Genomic DNA, 22,488 nt, shown 5'->3' on the forward strand with positions numbered 1-22,488 from the left:
AACATATACTAAATATCATAATATAGGGATGCATTAATTAAACTAACATCATCTAACATGATATCCAAGCATTCCAATGAAAGTATAACTCATAAGATAAGATACTCTAGAACCTAAAGTACCAATTGAAAACATCTAGCAATGGTCACACTGGGATAATCGACTATCTTTGTATACCAGTCCCAAGTAGTGGTGAAGGTAGTTACACCTCTCAACCATCTAGAACTCGTAGGTCTACTCCTATTATGGTAATGGAGATAATAATCCAACCACAAACACACCAAAGCAACCATCCATGGATATCACTCACCCTAGATAGTAATGATGATTGAAACTAAGACCATACATTAATGCAAGTATAATAGATCATAGTCAAACACTCTATGGGTAACTATGTAGGGACTCTCGGTGGAGAGTTAGTAACATGCTAACAAAACTATTCCCTTTGGTATTCCCTTGGGAGGATGACATGATACGTTCATGGCTTGACCACAGGGACTATGAATCACAAACCATTCCCTTTAGCACCACCCTTGGGAGGCCGATTTTAATAGTCTTATCTTCCATATTCCCAACCCAACCCCAAATGAACATCACTTGACTAAAATAAAAATGGGAGATTGTGCATCACAAGTCACCTAACAAAAAATGTGTACATGCTCATGTGTGGCACACCACAATCAAGACTATCAAACACAAGGGATGGATGAGAACACAAGTAGAAACAATATTCAACCAAATAATAGCTCCAAAGGATGGATGCAACACACATCTCAAAGCAACATAAAAAGTAAACAATGATCTGACTGACATCCTACAAATGATTCAAGTCCATGATCAATAGCATGCCAAGAAAACTTAAGAAAATTGGGTGGTATGAAAATCAAGGTAAACACCCCAAAACTAAAAAGTATCAATAAAAAACCCATTTGGTACTTGGGCACAAAAGCCACAAAATTCTAATAAAATTTGGATTTAGATATTATGTGCAAAAATGATGAGCATAAATATGTGAAACCCATAAACCCTCATCCAAAAATTGAGAAAATTTTCATGCCCGACCAACTGCATAGAAGCAGCAAACAAAAACATAGGGGAACACTAGTTCTTAACCTCTAGAAAAGTAACTATAAAAAATAGATACAAAATATGAGTTGAAACAAGAAAATGAGAGAACCCTACTTGATAGAAAAAGGGGTTGAAATGGGAAACAACACAATAAAATAAGTGACCTACCTAAAATCCTAAAAATTATGGTATAACAAGGTCTCCTCGAGTTGGATCCAACAAGATTGACCTTGTGAATATCCCAGGTTCATAGCTCTCACAATGAATAGAAAACCAATCCTTTAGAAAATGATTTCAGAAAAAGCTCTCAATTTTTGAAACTGAAAAAAGTGAGAAATGAGGAATTAAATTCCTCCTTCAATACTTATTCACTTTTAGACTGAATAATTGATTAGGGGAAATAGTTGATTAGACTAACTAGACTCTGAATCACCCCAAATGAAAATGGGCTATTCCTAGAAGTAGGAATTCATCTATGGAAAAGCTGTCAAAAATTAAATTCAATAAAATTTAAAGCCTGAAAACCCAAAATCAAAAAAATTTCCTTAACAATTTTCACAACAATGCGAACCCCTAAATGCATAGATAGACTCACTAGTCTAGTCACATACTATAAATGAGTTCATATTTAATAATCACCAAAAGGTTTAATTAAATAATTAAAATAAAGATACGTCAACCATACAAGGATGACATTGGTAAAATATGAATAACTAAATCACTAACTTCATGTGCCACTACTAGGGATATAAATCCTACACACGAAAACACATGATGAAGTAAAATTGCATATAATATCGTAGCCAAAGAAATAAATGTATTAATTAACTAATTTACCCATTTATTCAAGTGTATTCATAAAATCCATTTACATCACTCGCATTTGCATAAAGCATAATAAAACAAGAATGAAGTAAATCACCATAGCATAAATCCACATATAATCAAATTAGAGATATGTCCAAAATATTAGGTAACCAAATATCAGCATAGACCTACTGTCATATCAAAATGGCATCAACAGGAAAATATGATAAACTGAACAACATAGCATCTATGATACTAAAATTAAAGTATAACGTCTAACCCTCGACTCATCTCAAATGCAAAAATAATAACAAGAGTATCAAGGATCTCTTGAATAGAAATAAACAAGGAATAGATTGCAAACATGAGAGGCACTACAACCTACAACCCTAATCATCTCATATGATTGATTGCAATATCTTCCTAGAGGTCCTAACAACCGTAGGGATAGATGTTGTGATAGAATGGGTCAAAGGGTGTTGTAGGTTAGCCTATGACCCTATTTGACTCATATGATCAATTATAATATGTCATGATGAAATGGGGTAAAGGAGGTTGTAAGTTAGCTTATGAAATTTGACTCACACAATTGATTGGAATATATCCCTATGGGTTCTAAGATCTCTAGGGAGACATGTCGTGTTGAGATGCCTTGAAGGATGTGGTTGGTTAGCCTACAACCCCATTCAACCCATATTATCAATTACAATATGTCCCTAGGTGTCATAGGAACCCTAGGAACCTATGTCATGATGAAATGAGTTAAAGAGGGTGGTATGTTAACCTAAGACCTCCTTCAACCCATAACATCAATTACAACATCCCGTGATGATATGGAGTGAAGGGTTTTTAGGTTACCATATGACCCATATGATCAATTATAATATGTCTTTGAGGGTCCTAAGACCCCCCAGGATGCATGTCATGATGACATGGGGTGAAGAGGGTTTTAAGTTAGCCTATGACCCCATTAAATCTATATCATTGATTACAATATGTCTTTAGCGGTCATAGGACCCATAGGCACACATGTCATGATGAAATGGGTCAAAGGGGCTAGTATGTTAGCCTATGACAACATTTGACACATAGATCAATTACAATATGTCCCTAGGGGTCCTAGAACACCTATGGACACATGTTGTGATGAAATGGGGGAAACAAAGTTGTAGGTTATCCTATGACCCAATTCATACCATACAATTGATTACAATATGTCCCTAGGAGTCCTAGGATTCCTAGCGACACATGTGATGATGAATTAGTTAGAGGGCGTAATAGGTTATCTTATGACCCCATTTTATCCATTCAACTAATAATGTGTTCTTAGGGGTCCTAGGACCCCAAGGCACACATGTCATGATTAAATGTGTCAAAGGGAACCCTATTTGACCCATAGATCAATTTAAATATATCGCTAGGGGTCCTAGAACCCCTAGGGACACATCATTATGAAATGGGGTGAAGGGGGTTGCAGGTTAGTCTATGACCTAATTCATCCCATATGATTGATTATAATATTTCATTAGGGGTCATTGAACCCTTCTGGACACATGACGTGATAAAATAGTGTGAAGTGGGTTGTAGGTTCTTCTATGACCCCATTTGTTTTATACTATTGATTACAATATGTCCTTCAAGGAGCTAGAATTCGTAGGGACACATGTCATGAGGAAACGGTTTGAATGGAGTTGTAGGTTAGCCTAGGATCCCATTCAATGCATATGATCAATTAAAATATGTCCCTAGTATCCTTAGGATCTGTATGGACACATGACATGATGAAATGGAGTAAAGGTGGTTGTAGGTTAGCCTACAATCCCATTCGATCCATACGATCATCACAATATGTCCCTAGTGGTCCAAGGACTCTAGGGACACATGTCATGATGAAATGGGTCTAGCAAGGTCATATGTTAGTGTATGACCCCATTCAACCCATACAATCAATTACAATACATTTGTAGGGGTCCTAGGACCCTTAGGCGCACATGTCATGATGAAATGGGTCAAAGGGAGTTGTAGGTTATCCTACAACCCTATTTGACCCATACAAATTATTACAATATTTCCTTAGGGGCCTTAGGACATATAGGCATACATGTCATGATGAAATTGGTCAAAGGGAGTTATAGTTTATCCTACAACCTCATTCGATCCATACAATTGATTACAATATTGTCCCTAGAGGTCCTAGGACCCTTAAGAACACATGTTGTGATGAAATGTGGCATGGAGAGTCATATGTTAGCCTACATTCCCCTTCAATCCACATGATCAATTACAATATGCCCCTAAGGGCCATAGAACCTTAAGGGACAAATGTCATAATGAAATAGGTTAGGGGGGTTGTAGGTTAGCCTATGATCCCATTTGACCCATATGATTTGTAATGCTGAACAAAACAAAAACAAAAACTAGGAAACCTTGAACAAGCATAAAGAACCATTGAATTGTTTTTTTTATAACCAACTATTGCAAGAATAAGAACAATGATTGAGTCACTCTCAATTCAAAGACCTCAAAATATAAGAGGATATCATCCAAATAAATTTCCATAATGATGCTGATACATAAAGAGTTCAGTACAATAATGAAGAACAATATCATTCTTAGATGCCTATGTCCAACATATGGACTTTACAAGAATCAAATTCAGTACCAAGAAGTAACTTCAACAATCTTCCTTAGCACTAGTTATACAACTTGAACACCTGAAACATACACAAAAATGCAACACAACACAAAGAGGGCTTAGTACACACTGAGTTGAAAAGTGTAATTCACCTACATACATGTTAGAATAAACATATATAAAACCATAATGCAGATATCTGAACCAAATAACATAGTGCAATTTTGAAATTAATATGCAAGAAGTAACCATCTTCTTAACAAAGAAAAATTAAACTCGCACTAAGAATAGCTAGTAAATTAATCATATATATACTGAGGTATCATCACTATGGTGGTAAGATACTGCATCTGTATATGGTAAGCTCATTGACAACACATAGTGGAATTCTCTATGGTACTCATGAAATGATGCAATAGAGACTTGCCTTGTTCTCCATACTTAATCTTACTGGTTTAAGTCATAGGTAAGGCCAATCATCTTTTATATATAATTAACTCTCCCAATTCATCTTAAAATTATCATTGAATTAATTAACTGAATAGGGTAAATCAATATTCAACCACCTCGATATACGTTCATTACAACTATCCTTAAAATAGACATCAAACATATATTCTAAGAATGCACATGCAATGAATAACAATCAAATTTTACATGACATTACATTCTTCATCTTTTAAAATCTCATCTTCTACTACCAAACTTGAAAGTAAACTTAGGTTATTTTAACAACAAAAATAAATACTACAATATTACGATCTCGTAAATATAACTAAATTGTTACATCAATTTAATGATATTTACCAGTCATAGTACTACACTACTTATCTCTACTATTATAACAAACTAAGCTTATCCTTCAAATTGGCCAAGATAGTAATACAATGCACATATGATATTTTTTCTTTGAATAACATATCATCAAACACATATATCAATAATCTATCTTTTCCATTGAAAAAAATCTCCAATTCAATATTGGAAAGAAAAACATCATTAAAATAATAGAATTCAAATTTGTACACATATAATTTTCATCTCAAAAACATAATATAAATACTACTGGCAAATCTAAAATGCTTCAAAACAAATCCAATTAAATCATATCTAACAAATCCCAACAGCATACAATTAACTAAATTTTTTGAGCTCTATTGTTGTTTTAGAACAAAAAAAAAGAACATAATCGATGATACCGAGTATTCATACAAACTTATTTCCATTTTTCCAAATTGCAAGTTCTGACCCATGGACATCATATTTACTATTTAGAATCTCCAATATACTAACAAACAAGATGTGATGCAACATAACATGTTACCAATTTACACATCCTCATGAACTGTTATAAAGGAATTCAAACCATACTACAATGTTTCAGACAATGTATCAGCTGTTATACATGAAAATTTTCAAACATTCAATAACCATAAAGTTTCTATGCTAATAACATGTTAATTTAAAATTTTTTAGGTTTCATAGTAACTATTCGACAAAATGTCTCTACCCTCGACTGCGGTCAAGAGCCGATAATTTAAAACAAACTCAACACTGAGACCGAGCCACTCACATTTTACTATAAAATTCCAAGTGAGCTTGAGATATGGGTTCTCACAGAGCTCATCCCAACGGGAGCCCAAAACCTATTTGTAATTACACAATAGCTAGCAAGCTAATTGCCACAACCATGTGTTTCTCATAAGACTCAACTCGATGAAAAACACATGTTTGGGGCAAAGCCCAATTAAATATACATGTAGCAACATCCAAATTAATATCTCCATAACTCCACATTCAAAGGTGGATATATACAGAGCTAAGCATTGCACACCGTGCTATGCTCTGCATATACCCATCCTTGAATGTAAATAAACATCATGTAAAACTGATAACCAATTACAACATGCTAATTAATATCATAATGAAACTATAAATAGAGAGAGAGAGAGAGTAGGGTAAGAAATTGCCCCTATGGAAAATGCTTTGCAATCTAACTCAATGCTAAAGCCCCAAATGCCGAATCAAATTGGTAACAATCTCCACACAGCTGACACATAATAATTCATAAATGACTTCACAATGGAGTGAAGTAAAAGAGCCCAATAACAACAACAGACAACTTCTGAGGAGTAAATCCATCAAGCTAAACCCAATATGCAAGTTTCCCTTCCAACCAACACCCTTCATTATGCCGATACCTCAGCAACAAGGGTCACATATGTAATCAAACAGAGCAATGTGGCCAAGTTTTTGGCCCATATTCTACAAAAAACCCAACTCACAACAAGAAATGGCTAACCAAACCCTTAGTTCCATCAATCCTCATAAACAAGCATTCAATTCAACTACAATACTTCACAGGGCCGTGCACAAGACAGTTACAAGCCACCACCATATATGGCTTTCAACACAATGAATTTGTTTCCTCTTTCATGGCATTTGGTACCCATTTAGGGTTGTATGCCTTTTAAGAAATATTAAACCCCTTTAATAATAGAAAATGTTTATATGAACCTTAACTTAGGGTGTTAGACCCTTTTAAAACAAGTATATATGTATGCAGAGCAAACTGCGATTCTTATAAATAATAAGTTAATTAGAGTCATGAAAAAAAATCCATCTCAAGGTTATAAGTATTTAGAAAAATCTAATCCCTTTATAGCATATGTCTATATGCTATACTGAAACAAATCTAATGCAATTATTCAATCCCTTCTCAGTCACACGTACATAAATGCAATGACAAATTCTAAATATATTTATACAGTAGATTAACATTCAGATTAAATATGCAATGTATTTACTTTCTTTCCAAGGTATTCAAACACAGAATGCAATTTATATTGAGTTAAAAACATAATGAACATAATCGATACCCAATCAACATGCAAATATTTATATGCCAGTTCAAATCACATTAATTGCTAATAACATAGTTCTAAACAAAAAATACGTACAAAATCAGTCTCATAATTCAAAGACAGTAATATAACCAAGTTCTTCAAAAAAATACAAATATAACATCTGAAGGGAATCTTATAACAGCAAGGTCCTAATTTGTAGAAAAACCTGAAGTAGTGGTCAAGTATGACATGATTGATTACAATATGTCCATAGCAATCCTAGAACCCTTAGGGACACATGTTGCAATGAAATGGGGTAAAGAGGATTTTAGGTTAGGCTATGACACCATTCAACCTACACAATCAATTACAATATGTCCCTACAGGTCCTAGCAACCCTTAAAACACATGTTGTGATGCAATTGGATTGATGGGGTCATAATTTAAGCTATGACCCCCTTTGACCCATACAATTGATTACAATATGTAGCTAGGACCCCTAGGGACACATGTCATGATGAAATGGGAAAATGGGTCCATAGGTAAACCTATGACCCCAGTCAACACATATGATCAATTACAATATGTCCCTAGGGGTCCTAAGACCATTAGGCACACATATCATGATGAAATGTGTCAAATGGTGTTGTATGTCAGCCCATAACCCCATTCAACCCATTTATCCATTACACTATGTCCCTAAGGATCTACAGACCCCTATGGATACATGTCATGATGAAATGGGGCAAAGGGGGTTATAGGTTACCTTATGACCCCATTCAACCCATTTGATCAATTGAAATATAGATGTAGGGGTCTTAGGATACCTAGGGAAACATTTCATGATGACGTGGGGAAAAGGATATTTTAGGTTATGCTACGACCCCATTCAACCCATAGATTGATTATAATATTTCCCTTGGGGTCCTAGAACTCCTAAGGACACATTTCATGATGAAATAGGGTGAAGAGGGTCATATGTTAGCCTATGACCCTTTTCAACCAATACAATTAATTATAATATGTCTCTAGGGTTCCTAGGAGCCATAGGGACCCATATCCTAAAGAAATGGGGAAAAAAAGGTCATACATTATCCTATTACCATATTTTACCCATACAATTGATTACAATGTATCCCTAGGGGTCTTAGGATCCCTATGGACATATGTTATGATGAAATGGGTTGAAGAGTGTTGTAGGTTATCCTATGACCCCACTCAACCCATAGGACCAGTTGAAATATGTCCCTAGGGGCACTCGGACCCCTAAAGACACATGTCATCATGAAATGTGTGAAAGGAGGTTGTAGGTTAGCCTACGACCCTATTAGACCCATACGATCAATACCAATGTGTCCCTAGGGTTCCTAAAACCTCTTAGGACACATGTTATGATGAAATGGGTGAAAGGGGTTGTAGGTTAGCCTAAAAATGCATTCAATAGATGCAATCAATTACAATATGTCCCTAGGGGTCATAGGAAACCTAGGGACACATGTCATAATGAAATGTGTCAAACGATGTCAGAGGTTAGCCTACAACCCAACTCTGATATGATCAACTACTTGATATGTCCCTAGTGGTCTTAGGATACTTAAGGACAATGTTATGATGAAATTGGTCCAAGGGGGTTTTAGGTTAGTATACAACCCCATTCAACCCATATGATTGATTACAACATGTCCCTAGGGGCCCTAGGAACACATGTCATGATGAAATGGGTTGAAAGGGGTCATAGGGTTGTCTATGACCCCAATCAACCCATACAATCAATAATAATGTATCTCTAAGGACTCTAGGACCTATAGGAACACATATCATCATTAAATGGGTTGAAGGGTGTCAGGCTATTCTACAACTTCCTTTGATCCATCCAATCAATTAGAATATCATGCCTAGAAACACATGTTGTTATGAAATGGGTCAAAGGGGTCGTATGTTAGCCTACAACCCCATTTTCCCCATAGATCAATTACAATATACACATAGGAGTCCAATGTATATCATCATTCAATTGGTCAAATAGGCTTGTAGGTTAGCCTATGACTGACTTTGACCCATACAATCAACTCTAATGTTAAGAAAGTTATGTTGTGATTAAATGGGTTGAAGAGGGTCATAGGTTATCCTAAAACTTCATGTGAACCATACTATCAATTACAATATGCCCCTAGGGGTCTTAGAACCCTTAGGAAAACTTGTTATGATGAAATAGGGAGAAGGGGCTTGTATGTTGCCCTATGACCCCATTCAACCCATACAATTGACTACAATATGTCCCTAGGGATCCCAGGATCTGTAGGAACAAATTTCATGATGAAATAGGTTGAAGGGGGTGACAAGTTAGGCTACAACCCCATTGGATCTATATGATCGATTACAATATGTCCGTAGGGGCCCTATGAACCCTAGAGACACAAGTTATGATGAAATGGGTCAAAGGGGGTCATAAGTCAGCCTGCTAGCTCATTTAACTTTTAGGATTGATTACAATATGTTCCTAGGGGTCGTAAGACCCATAGGAACACATGTCATGATGAAATTGATCAAAGGGGTTTGTAGATTAACCTGCATCCCCATTTGACCTATATGATTGGTTAGAAGGAGATGTGCTCATAAACTAGGTTAAAAGGTTTTCATGCCAGCCTACAACCTTGTTTCACTCATTTGATTGATTACAATATGTCCCTATGGTCATAGGAATGCTAGGGACACATGACATAATAAAATGGGTTGAAGATGGTTGTTGGTTAACTGATGACCCCATTGGACCCATATGATCAATTACAATATCACTAGGGGTCCTAGGATCCCTAGGCGTACATGTCATGATGAAATGGGTTTATGTGTTCCATATGTTAGTCTTGGACTCCATTATACCCTATATCAATTACAATATATCTTGAGGAGTCCTAGAACCCCTACTGACACATATCATGATGAAATGGGGTGAAGGGTGTCGTAGGCTAGTCTATGACCTCATTCATCCCACATGATTGATTTTAATATGTCCCTAAGAGTCATAGGACCTCTAGGGATACATATCATGATTAAATGGGGCTAAGGGGGTCATAGGTTATCCTACAACCCCATTCGACCCATATTATCAATTACAATATGTCCCTAGGGGTCCTAGGATGCCAAAAGACATATGTCTAGTACAAATATAAGACGAATAATTAAGAGGGGAGGGTTATATCAATTAATAATAAAATAAATCCCAGATCCCTTAGATGTAAGTACATAACATAAACTTCACTGAAATTATTGATGCTCGGTAAACACACAGGCACTCAATTTGCAAGTATAACTTGACAAATGCTTAGCATGAAAATCTAAAGATAGTATATTTGATTAACGCTACTTAACTTGGTTGCATACACATAAAATAAATAGGTTAAACATAAATAAAACCAAGATTTAATGTGGAAGCTCAATTGGGGAAAAACCACCAATTACATCTAGTTACTAATTTTCACTTTTCTGAAGTGAGCTCTATTAGGAGCCATCCCTATTAAAGCTTACAAAACACACTGTTAGGTGTGACCTTGTTAGAAGATTTAATCACCCTATTAGGAGTAGCCTTGTGAGAGGTCTTTAGACACTTTAATCTAATTTTTTTATCTTGTTAAATGATTTACAAATAGTTGTTAAGTCAACTCTGTTAAGAGATTTAGATCATTGTTACAATGTATAGAAATTAAAAATGAGATGACTTGATTTCTTATGCATTTGAATTGATGATTAAATATATCAACTCTAGTTTGTATACTTTATCCTTTCTAATCAAATGTATCTTTGTAGCTCCACAAGGATTTTATGCTTATCCTTATAATTCACTTCCTCTAAGCATTGTCAAATCTTATATTCACTTTCTTACATTGAATCCTCAACTTGAATTTATAGTTATATCATACACATTGTCAAGTTAGCTTGAATACAACTTAGAATACTTAATATTCATCTCCTCAATCAACTAGAACCAACAAAGAAAACTACTAAACTCAGTATGCCAAAAATAGAAAATCCTTTACTAGCCAACCCTGCTTGGTAGACTCTAACTCATAAATGATTTTCTAATTTTAATAAAGTGAATTTGATTAATAAAACATTTTCACAATGCTCCTTTGGTAATTGAGTGAGCTCAGTTAACACTGATTCCATCTAACTTTTTTTTCATGAACCAAGAGAGCTCAATTAACACTTGGCAAACTCTTGAATGTTTGGCAGACACAGGAAACTATCTTCAATGCCCAAGTGAGCTATGCATACACTATCTAGAAAAAATATGACATTTTGTGTAACATCAAAGACAATACATAGTTAACCAATTATTTTCAACAATCTCCCTCTTTGGCATTAATGATAACACAACATGTCATAACACAATAAAATTTTAGAGCAAGAATAAAGTAAGGAACATATCCTTAGTTTCATTCTAATTCTCATCAATGAGAACTCCCTCTATCAGTGTTAACTACCTCTGCCTTTAGTTTCTCCCTCTGTTAGTAAAATCTATCTTCAACATCTTCTTCTAATAGCAAACTCTCCTTTGATGTTAGACTAAATTCATCTTCTTCTTTGACATCTTCAAATAAATTTTTTGTGAAATGTATACTCTTCTTCTTTAGAAAATTTTTATGATATGAAAACAAAATCTCCCTCTTTGACACCTCATTCTAGAGACAATATTTAGTGAATATCAATGTACCTCATGTAGTTATTCATATGCAATATTTCCTTTTTAATACCGCATCAATTGAATAATCTTTAGCATGCTCTAGTTGATGCATCACTTAACTTCATTTAGTGAGATTTAGATAGGGTAATGACCCCTAACTTACCTCTTAGATACAAAAATGCATACTTAGGAAATGGCTTAGTGAATATATCTATAATTTGTTCGTTAGTATTAACATATTCCAATCTTACCTCTTTATCTTGCACCAACTCTCTTAGAAAATTATGTTTTATAAAAGTATGCTTGGTTTTGATATGCATTACAAGATTCTTTGATATAATAATTACATTGGAGTTATCAAAAAATATTTAATTGCTCGATCATTGATTTATATCTTCATACATTCCAAAAAAATTTTGAACCAAACAATATTACACCAATTAATTTGTATAGCCACATTCTATGCCTCTATTGTAGACTAAGAAATATAATTCTATTTCTTGCTTGTCCAAGACACTTATCTTTTACCAAGAAAGAATACTCCACTGCTAGTGTTCTTTCTATCATCAACACTCCCTACCCAATCAACATTTGTGAATGTTTTCAAATCCAAATCACCTCCTTTTTTGTACCATAATCCATAGCCCTCAATACCCTTCAGAGACCTCATGATTCTCTTAATTTCCATCATATGCCTTTCTTTAGGATTTGCTGAGAATCTTGCCACCATACTAACTACTAATGCAATATCAGGCTTTGTATGCACTACATATTTCAATTTTTCAATCATTGATCTATATGTGGTCTAATTTACCTCCTTGGAATCATCATTTTTGGAAAGATTATTTCCAGTAGACATAGGTGTTCCAACTAGTCTTGAATCTTGGATTCCAAACTTTTTTAGCATCTCCTTGATATATTTGAATTGAGTAATGTAGATACCATCTTTCTTATGTTGAATTTGCAATCCAAAAAATAATTTTATCTGTCCTAAAATGGACATCTCAAATTCTTTACTCATCTCTTCTGCAAAAGATTTTCATAAGCCATCATTTTGAATAAATAATGTATCATTTAAAAAGATTTCATCTAACACAATCTTCTTGTCTAGTCCTTCTAGGAGTTTGGTTGGGACCATACAACACCTTGGAAAATTTAAAGACCATGTCATTTTTACTAGGATCCACAAAAGCTTTAGGTTGTTTTATGTAAACTTCTTCAAGATTTCCATTCAAGAATGCAAATTTCACATCCATTTTATAAACTTTAAATCCTATATGTGTAGCATAATAAAGTAAAGTTATAACACCTACTAATCTTGCAATAGGAGAATTTTTTTCACCATAATTAATACCTTCTTCTTGAGAATAACCTTTTCATACTAACCTTGCTTTCTTTATGGAAACTTCTCCATCTTCATTCAACTTATTTCTGAAAACCCACTTTGTGCCAATTACATTTTTATCCTTGGGACTAGGAAAAAGAGTAAAATTCTTTTCTTCTCTGATTTTTTTGTCTTTCATTCATAGCTTCAATCCAAGTTTCATTATATAAAGCATCTTTCACTAATCTAGGTTCAAATTTAGCAAGAAAACATATACCTTTCAATTTATTTCTTGTCATTGTTCCATCTGACTTGTCTCCAATGATCTAATTAGGTGCATGGTGCCTTTTGGCATAATTTGCAAACACATGTACTTTGGATTTAAAACTTGTTCCACTAGCCTCTTTGTGATCTTGTATGTCCAACTTAGATCCTAATATTTGTGACTCAGGTCCATTAGACTTAGTTTTCTTTGGCAACAACTTAGTAACTTATAACTATGACTCAAGGTCCTTTAGACTATGACTCAGGTTGCACTTGTTGCAACTTAGTAGCCTTTACAAATTTTGGGGACTTGGGAGATGAAGTTTTTAAACTTCTATTTGGATTTGGTAATGTATTAGGTTCATAGTAGAAAAAAAATTGTAATCCTTATGCCCTTTATTGCTCTCTTCTTTACTCTTTTTTGCAAACTCATTAATTCTTACATGTGTACTTTTTGTGACGTTATAAGTTGATAAGTTAAAAAAATTATATGCTCTACTTCTATAGGAGTATCCTAGGAATATGCCTTCATCACCTTTGACATCAAATTTACCTTTCCTAGACTTTTTTAGAATATAACATTTTCTACCAAATATGTTCAAGTAACATACATTAGGTTTATACTCATACCATAGTTCATAAGGAGTTTTATTTGAATCTTTCTTTAGCTATACTCTATTCAAGGTATGCACTGCAGTACTAATTTCTTCCTTCTAGTATATGATTACAACACTTTTTTCTACCATCAAATATCTTGCACAATCCACGATAGATCCGTTCCTTCTTTTAGCTATACCATTTTGTTGTGGTGTACTAGGGGCTGATACTTTTCACTCAATTTATTTTTCAATGCAAAATTCATTGAAATCATTGGAAATGAATTCACCACCTCTATCTAACCTCAAACACTTCAACTTGTTTCTAGTTTCTTTCTAGACTCTTTCCAGATACCACTTAAACTTTTGAAAAGCTTCAAACTTATCTTTTAGATAGATTACAGTCATCATTGTAGAATAATCATAAAAAACAATTTTGAAAAAAACTTATCTCCACTATAGCTCTCAAATCCAATAGTTCCACATAATTCTATATGAACCAACTCTAAGACTTCTTTAGAATGATAATTCTTTCTTTTGAAACTTTTCTTGCCCATCTTATTGATTTGCCAATTTTTGCATAGGCCCATATTAGGTTTCCTCAAACTACGAATACCTCTCATTCGTTTTTTCTTGCTTATCTTAATTAGATTATCAAAGTTCACATGACATAGCCTTTTATGCCATAACCAACTTTCTCCTACTTGAGAAATGAAACATTTCATTGAGATCTAGGTAGAATAGGTTACCTTCTCTTTGTTTACCAGACCCAACTAGATTTCCTTTTCCATCTAGTAGCTTGGCCTTCCCATTCATGAATTCTACGTTGAATCAAATGTTATTCAACTATGCCATGCTTAGTAGATTATGCTTTAGTCCTTCAACCCAATAAGAATGATCACGTCTATGTCCATTGTTTCATGGGGTACAACCTTTTCTTTTTATGCAACATGGTTCATTGTTTACAAATCTCAAATTTCCACCATCATAATGTTCCATATGTTCAAAATTTGTTTTGGAACTAGTCATATGATGTGAGAAGCCACTATCAATAATTTATGTATCTTTTTTTCTAACATAACAGAGAAGTTCCATTTTATCTTCTTCATCACTAGATTCATCTTTTATAGCAATATAAACCATTTCATAATCTTCACTACTATCTGAATCTTTAGCCATAAAACAAGATTTCTTACATTTGTCCTTGTTTTCCTTGAAGTTATTGAAATCTTTCTTTCCTTTGTACTTTTTGTGCTTATTTTCATTTCTATCTTCTCTATTTGAGCATTTTACAACAATGTGTTGAACTTCTTCACAAGAGAAATATATGAAAGGAATTTTACTTTTGTAGTTTCCTTTTCCTTTAGGATACCTTCTTGCAAGAAATTCTTCAATGGCTTCAAGATCACTATCAGAACTATTTTCCTCTTCACTTTTAGATTGTTTTATTTTAGATTTTTAATCTTTCTATTTGAGTGATAGCTTGGCTTCTAATGAATACTCAAGATTGCTAGAACAAGGAGTATAATTATCATTGTTATCTAGTTCAAATGTAGTAAATATTCCAACTAGAGCATCCAAAGTTATCTTGTTATTTGGATCACATCTCATCTCTTGAATAGTAGAAAATCTGATTGCATATATAGGAAGAAAGGTTTTGAGTGCCCTAGTTACCATTGTTACATCTTCAATTGTTCTTATAGAGGCTTTGGTAGCACTGACACTATCTTTGATTCTCTCAACATATTTCGCAATGTTTTCATCCTCTCTCATTTGCATTTGATAAAACTAACCTCTCAAGCTTTCTGCCTTTGCTCCTTTTACATTATCATCACCTACATAGATATCCTTTAGTTTTGTCCACATGTCTTGAGTAGTAGTACATTCTTTGACCTCATCAAACTCGGCATAGTTAAGAGCTGATGCAATGTCAATCATCATGATATTATGATTTTTCTTTTCAACAAACTCTTCCATAGTCAATGTTCCAATAGGAGCCTTGTAAGCATTTTCCAAGTATTTCAAACATGAATCAATGATGGTTTCCAAGTGCAACTTTATAAGTTACTTCCATGCCTAGCAGTCATCTTTGTTTAGTTTGGGAATCTCTCTCTTGTAAGACATCTTGATCTTTAGCTTAGGTCCTTGAAACCTTTCTTTGCAAGCACCAAACAACTGTGATACAAATTGTTGAAAATATAAGATGAGTAACTAAGAGGGGAGGGGTGAATCTGTACATAAACTTCAATGAAATTACTAATGCTCGGTAAACACACAGGCACTCGATTCGCACTAGTAAATTTTGTAACTTGGTAAGCACTAAAAATAGAAACTATAGCTCAGTAAATTCTTAACATGAAAATATTAATATATTATCTATGATTAACCTTAAATTAGTTGCATATATATAAAAGAAATAGTAGGAACATAAGTAAGACCAAGATTTGATATGGAAACCTAATTTAGGAAAAACCACCAATTACAACTAGTTACTGATTTTCACTCTTCTGAAGTGAACCCTATTACGAGCCAACCTTATTAAAGGTTACAAAATACACTGCTAGGTGTGACCCTATTAGGACTAGCCTTTTTAAAGCTCTTTAGAAACTTCAATCTAGAAATGCCACCTTATTAGAGGATTTACAAATAGTTGTTAATCCAACTTTGTTAAGAGATTTAGATTGTTGCTACAATGGTAAGAGAGTAACAATGAGATGACATTATTTTTGATGCAACTAAATTTCTTATTATATATCTCAATTATGGCTTGCATACTTGATCATTTCTGATAAAATGCATCTTTGTAGCTCCACAAGGATATTATGCTTATCCTTCTAATTCTCTTCCTCTAAGAATCTTCAAATCTTCTATTCACTTCCTTAAATTCAATTCCCAACTTGAACTTATATTTATATCATACACATTTTCAAGTTAGCTTGAATAAAACTTAGAGTACTTAATACTCATCTCCCCAGTCAAATAGAACCAAAAAAAAAACTATTGAACTCAATATGCCAAAACAAGAATAAACTTTTTTGGAAAGTTTTTCTTTGTAGACACTAACTCAAAAATGATTTTCCTATGTTAACCAAGTGAACTTAGTTAACACTACATTTTCACAAAGTTCCTTTGGTAATTGAGTGAGCTTGGTTAACACTGGTTCCTAAGGGCTATAAAACTAGTGCTTAAAGGAATATAATGAATGACCAAGGAATTCAAAACATTAGATTTAACTCACATATATGATTGGACAAATGAGAACTAAAAATACTAAATATCCTAAGAACACGCAAACCTCTTAAACCAAGCAATCTTCCATTTGATGTATAGATGTGTCCAAAAGATGGGATCTATGCTCAAACATTTCTCAAGCTTAATGGATGAGAGGTTAAAAGTGTAACGATGGATGGATTTTGTCATCATAATGGTATTTTGGTAGCTTTTAGGCTCTCAAAATAACATTATAACATGGTAATGGTGTGAAAATAGCTATGCTATAGTGACTGATGGAGAATTGTAAGTTTGCATTAAGAGATGATTTTTTTAATAATGAGGGGAGAGAGTTTCATTTATAGGTCAAGGGTGTGAGGATGGAGGGCTAGGATGCAAGGAAAGGAAAGCACATGGATTGTGCTTGTTAAAATCCATAGCCTTGTGACAAGTGTCACAAGGGGAAGAGGGTCAAGATTGGTGGCCAAAAGGAGTTATGAGGGAGAAGGAGTGTTGAAGGAGAATGCAAGAGGCTTCAAAGATCCTTTAAGTCATGTAAGAGCCTTTAAGGTTGTTGGATAGTAATGTAAGAGGGATAGGATAGAACTTTGACTTTGGTTTCATTTAGGATTTTCTTAACCCTTGGTTAAGGTTGTGTACATGCTCAAGGAAGGGATTAAGCTTAGCTTAGGATGGAATTAGGGTACAATTGGCATGTTATAGGGATGCAAGTGGGCTAGCATTTATGAGGTAGGTTAGTTAGTTGGCTAAGTGGGATTAGCATGGGTGAATGGGTTGGTTTTAGCTAATGGTAGGGATTTAGGGATAGTTATGGGTTGAAAATTGATTTGAACTTATTTATTAAATTAAAGTAGATTTTTAGGATTAAATTAAATAGATTTATGTATTTATTTAATTTAATAGGAGAATAAGGATTTAATTGTTATGAATTTATCATTTAAATTTATCAATTGGGATATAGTTGATTAATTGAATTAATTAAACATTTAATATTTAATTAATGATGTCTTAGGAGATGACTAAATAGGATTACATAAATTATGTAATTAGATTTAGGTGTCTACAATTCGATCCAACATTTTCTTCATTAACCAAGTGAACCTAGTAGATGTTGTCTTCAAAACTTGGCAAACTCTAAAATGCTTGACAAACATAGGAAATTGTCTTTAATGCCTAAGTGAGCTCAACTTACACTAATTGGCAAAAATATTACATTTTGTGTATCAAAGAAAATACACAATTAACCAATTTTTTTCAACAATGCCATGATGAAATGGGTTGAAGGGAGTCTTATGTTAGCTTACGACCCCATTCAACTTATACGATCAATCACAACATCCCTTGGGGCCCTAGGATCTTCGAGGACACATGTCATCATGAAATTAGGTGAATGGGGTTGTGGGTTAACCTATGAACCCCTTTGACCAATACAATTGATTAAAATATGTCCCTATAGGTTTTAGGAACCATAGTGACACATATATTGATAACATGGGGTGAAGGGGTTGTAGGTTAGCCTATGACCCAATTCTACCCATACAATCAGTTGTGATATGTCTCTAGGGATTCTAGAACCCCTAGGAACATGTCATAATAAAATGGAGTGAAGGGGGTCATAGGTGAGCCTATGACCCCATTCGATCCATATGATCAATTGTGATTTGTCTGTAGGGGTCCTAAGATCCCTAGGGACACATGTCATGATAAAAAAAGTTGAAGGGGGTCATATGTTAGCCTATTACCTCATTCAACTAGTATGATACACTACAATATGTGCCTAAGACCCTTATGGATACATATCAGAAGGGGGTTGTAATTTATCCTACAATCCAATTCAACCCATTTGATCATTAACAATATTTCTTGAGTGGTCCTAGGGCCCCTTAGAAAAGATGTCATGATGAATTAGGTGAAAGGGGGTCATCACTTTACAACTCCATTTGATTGATATGATCAATTACAATGTCCCTAGGAATCTTAGGACCCCTAGGGACTCATGTCAGGATGAAATGGGTTGAAGGGGGTCATAGGTTATCATATGAAAAAATTCAATGGATTCGATCGATTATAATATGTCACTAGGGCTCTTGGGATCCCTAGGGACAATTGTTATGATGAAATGGGTCAAATTGGATCTTAGGATAGTTTCTGTCATGATTCAACCCATTTGATCAATTACAATATGTCCCTAGGGCTCTAAGGATCCCTAGGGATAGATGTCATCATAAAATGGGTTGAAGGGGATCATAGTTTATTCTATGACCCCCTTCAACCCATGCAATCAATTAGAATATGTCCCTAGGGTCCTAGGACCCCTAGGGACATATGTCATGATAAAATGGGTTGAATGGAGTTGTATGTTGCCATAGAAACCTATTCAAACCATAGATCTATTACAATATGTCCATAGGGGTCCTATACATGTCATGATAAAATGGGTTGAAGGGGTTTATAGGCTAGCCTATGACCCACTTTGACCCATAGAAATGATTATAATGTGCCCCTAGTAGTCTTAGGATTCCTAGGGATACATGTTTTAATTAAATGGGGCAAAGGAGGTCATAGATTATCTTGCAACCGGATTCGATCCATACTATTGATTAAAATATGTCACCCTAGAAGCACATGCCATGATGAAACAAGGTGAAGGGGCTCATAGGTTAGCCTATGACACTATCTGACCCATACAATTGACTACAATATGTCCCTAGGGGTCTTAGGATCCTTAGGGACACATGTCATGATAAAATAGGTTGAAGGGGGTTGTAGGTTAGCTTACAACCCCATTCAATCCATATGATTGATTTCAATATGTCCTTGGGGCCTCTATGAACCCTAGGGACACAGGTTATGATGAAATGGGTCAAAGTGGGTTGAAAGATATCATATGACATAATTTGACTCATATGATTGATTAAAATATGAACTTAGGGATCCTGAGAACCATAGGGATACATTTCATGTTGAAATAGGTCAAAGGAGGTCATAGGCTAGTTGGCATCCCAATTTGATGTATATGATTGATTACAATATGTCCTGTTGGGACTGAAAATTGCATGGTCTATTTTCAGTCACATTTAGAAAATTTTGAGAAAATCATGCCCTAAAGTGCCTTTTATGCATATGTAGCAAATTGTCAGTTTGAGGCCTAGATGGTGTTTGAGTGGCTTAACACCTTTCATTTGACATATGCATGTGATCCACAATGTTATTTTTCCATCTCGAATCATTCTGTGAAGTGTCATTTTAAGCTAGTGTCAAAATTTGCAATTCTGCCCGTGTGTCAAATAGCGACCAGAGGTCCAATTTGCATTTGAATATCTTTTACCCAGGAATGTGTCATGACCCGCCACTTTGGGAGTGTTTAGTTTCCATAACAAAGAACCTATGTTTCAATTTTCAAGTCTTTTCAAATTCGTTTGACTAGGTTTCGAACCCCTCAAAGTTGGTCGGTTACTGTTTTGTACATTTGTGTAGTTGTTCACAGTTTTGGGAAGCCCTGTTCGACCAATGATATCTTTGACCCAGTTGATCCAAATGAGGAAATTATTTTTTCACTATGTTCTATGGGTCAGATACTTCATATGTTCAAATTTTGAGATCATGTCGAATCCATTTGATCAGTTTGCTAACATGATCAAAAACCCAGTTTGCATTGTTTGGTTACGGCTAAGGCATCCAGATTGATTCACATCCTTGTTCGGCATGTTATAACTCTCATCCCGTGATTGGTGAGCCTAAATGGATTATATCATTGTGTTGTCTCCTAGAAATCCTTGAAGTATGCCAATTCTTAAGTCATGATGCATCCATTTGCATACTTTCTTATGTCCGTACATTTGCCAAAAATCACTTTTTGACACATTTGCCAGTTAAAATTTCCAAGTGCCTGTTTTCGGAAATTCGCCAAATGTGACCTGTGATTCGTCAAGAGCCCAAACTATAGAATTCCAGTCTCCTCATGGCAAAGAACCTATATCCCAGTTTTTAGAAGCCCAAGTGATCAATAACCTAGTTTATGATGCCGAATCCGAGCCTAGTTTATGTTTATTAACATTGTTTGCTTGCAAGATTTTTAAAGTATGGATGTTCGACAATTAAAATCTTTTGACTGGAGATTCGTCATGGGCTAAAAATTTGCAGCATGGTAAAATTGCTATTTTGCTTTGAAAGTCTGGAATGCTCAGAATGCTGGGGCAGCGGCTGTCCTTGTGGCTGATGACAAGGATGAATCTTTGATAACTATGGATTTGCCTGGTGAAGGTGGTTCAGCTTATGAACAGAATATCACTATTCCCTCTGCACTCATTGAGAAGAATTTAGGTGACAAACTGAAAGATGCTATTAGTAAGAGGAATATGGTCAATATTAATTTGGACTGGAGAGAGTCTGTTCCACACACAGATGAACGTGTGGAGTATGAGTTGTGGACAAATAGCAATGATGAATGTGGATTGAAGTGTGATATGCAAATGGATTTTTTAAAGAATTTCAAAGGAGCTGCTCAAATTCTTAAGAAAAATGAGTACACACAATTTACTCCTCACTATATCACGTGGTACTGCCCTCAAGCCTTTGTAGTGAGCAAGCAATGCAAAGCTCAATGCATTAATAACAGAAGATACTGTGCACCTGATCCAGAACAAGACTTCAATCGGGGGTATGATGGGAAAGATGTGGTGACTGAAAATTTGAGACAACTGTGTGTTTTTACTGTTGCTAAAGAGGATAGCAGACCATGGGTTTGGTGGGACTACGTTACTAATTTCCGCATCAGGTGTCCAATGAAGGACAAAAAATATAACAAAGAATGTGCAGATAGTGTCATCAAATATCTTGGTCTGGACAGGAAGGTAGAAAAGTGCATGAGGGATCCCATTGCCGATACTGAAAACTCTATTTTGAAAGCTGAGCAAGATAAACAGGTTGGACATGGATCTCGTGGTGATGTCACAATATTACCCACTCTTATTATTAATGACATACAATACAGAGGAAAACTTGACAAAGGAGCTGTAGGTTCCAATAAATTTTAA

General features: G+C 34.7%; 1 pseudogene; it reads left to right on the forward strand.

Moving 5' to 3' along the window:
• The first annotated feature begins 21,609 nt into the window (after positions 1-21,609).
• On the forward strand, positions 21,610-22,488 carry LOC149532860 (vacuolar-sorting receptor 1 pseudogene; annotated as a pseudogene).

This window comes from Cupressus sempervirens, chromosome 10 (assembly GCF_028749045.1).
Source record: "Cupressus sempervirens isolate cs-2001-9-10 chromosome 10, ASM2874904v1, whole genome shotgun sequence".
Lineage (NCBI taxonomy): Eukaryota > Viridiplantae > Streptophyta > Pinopsida > Cupressales > Cupressaceae > Cupressus > Cupressus sempervirens.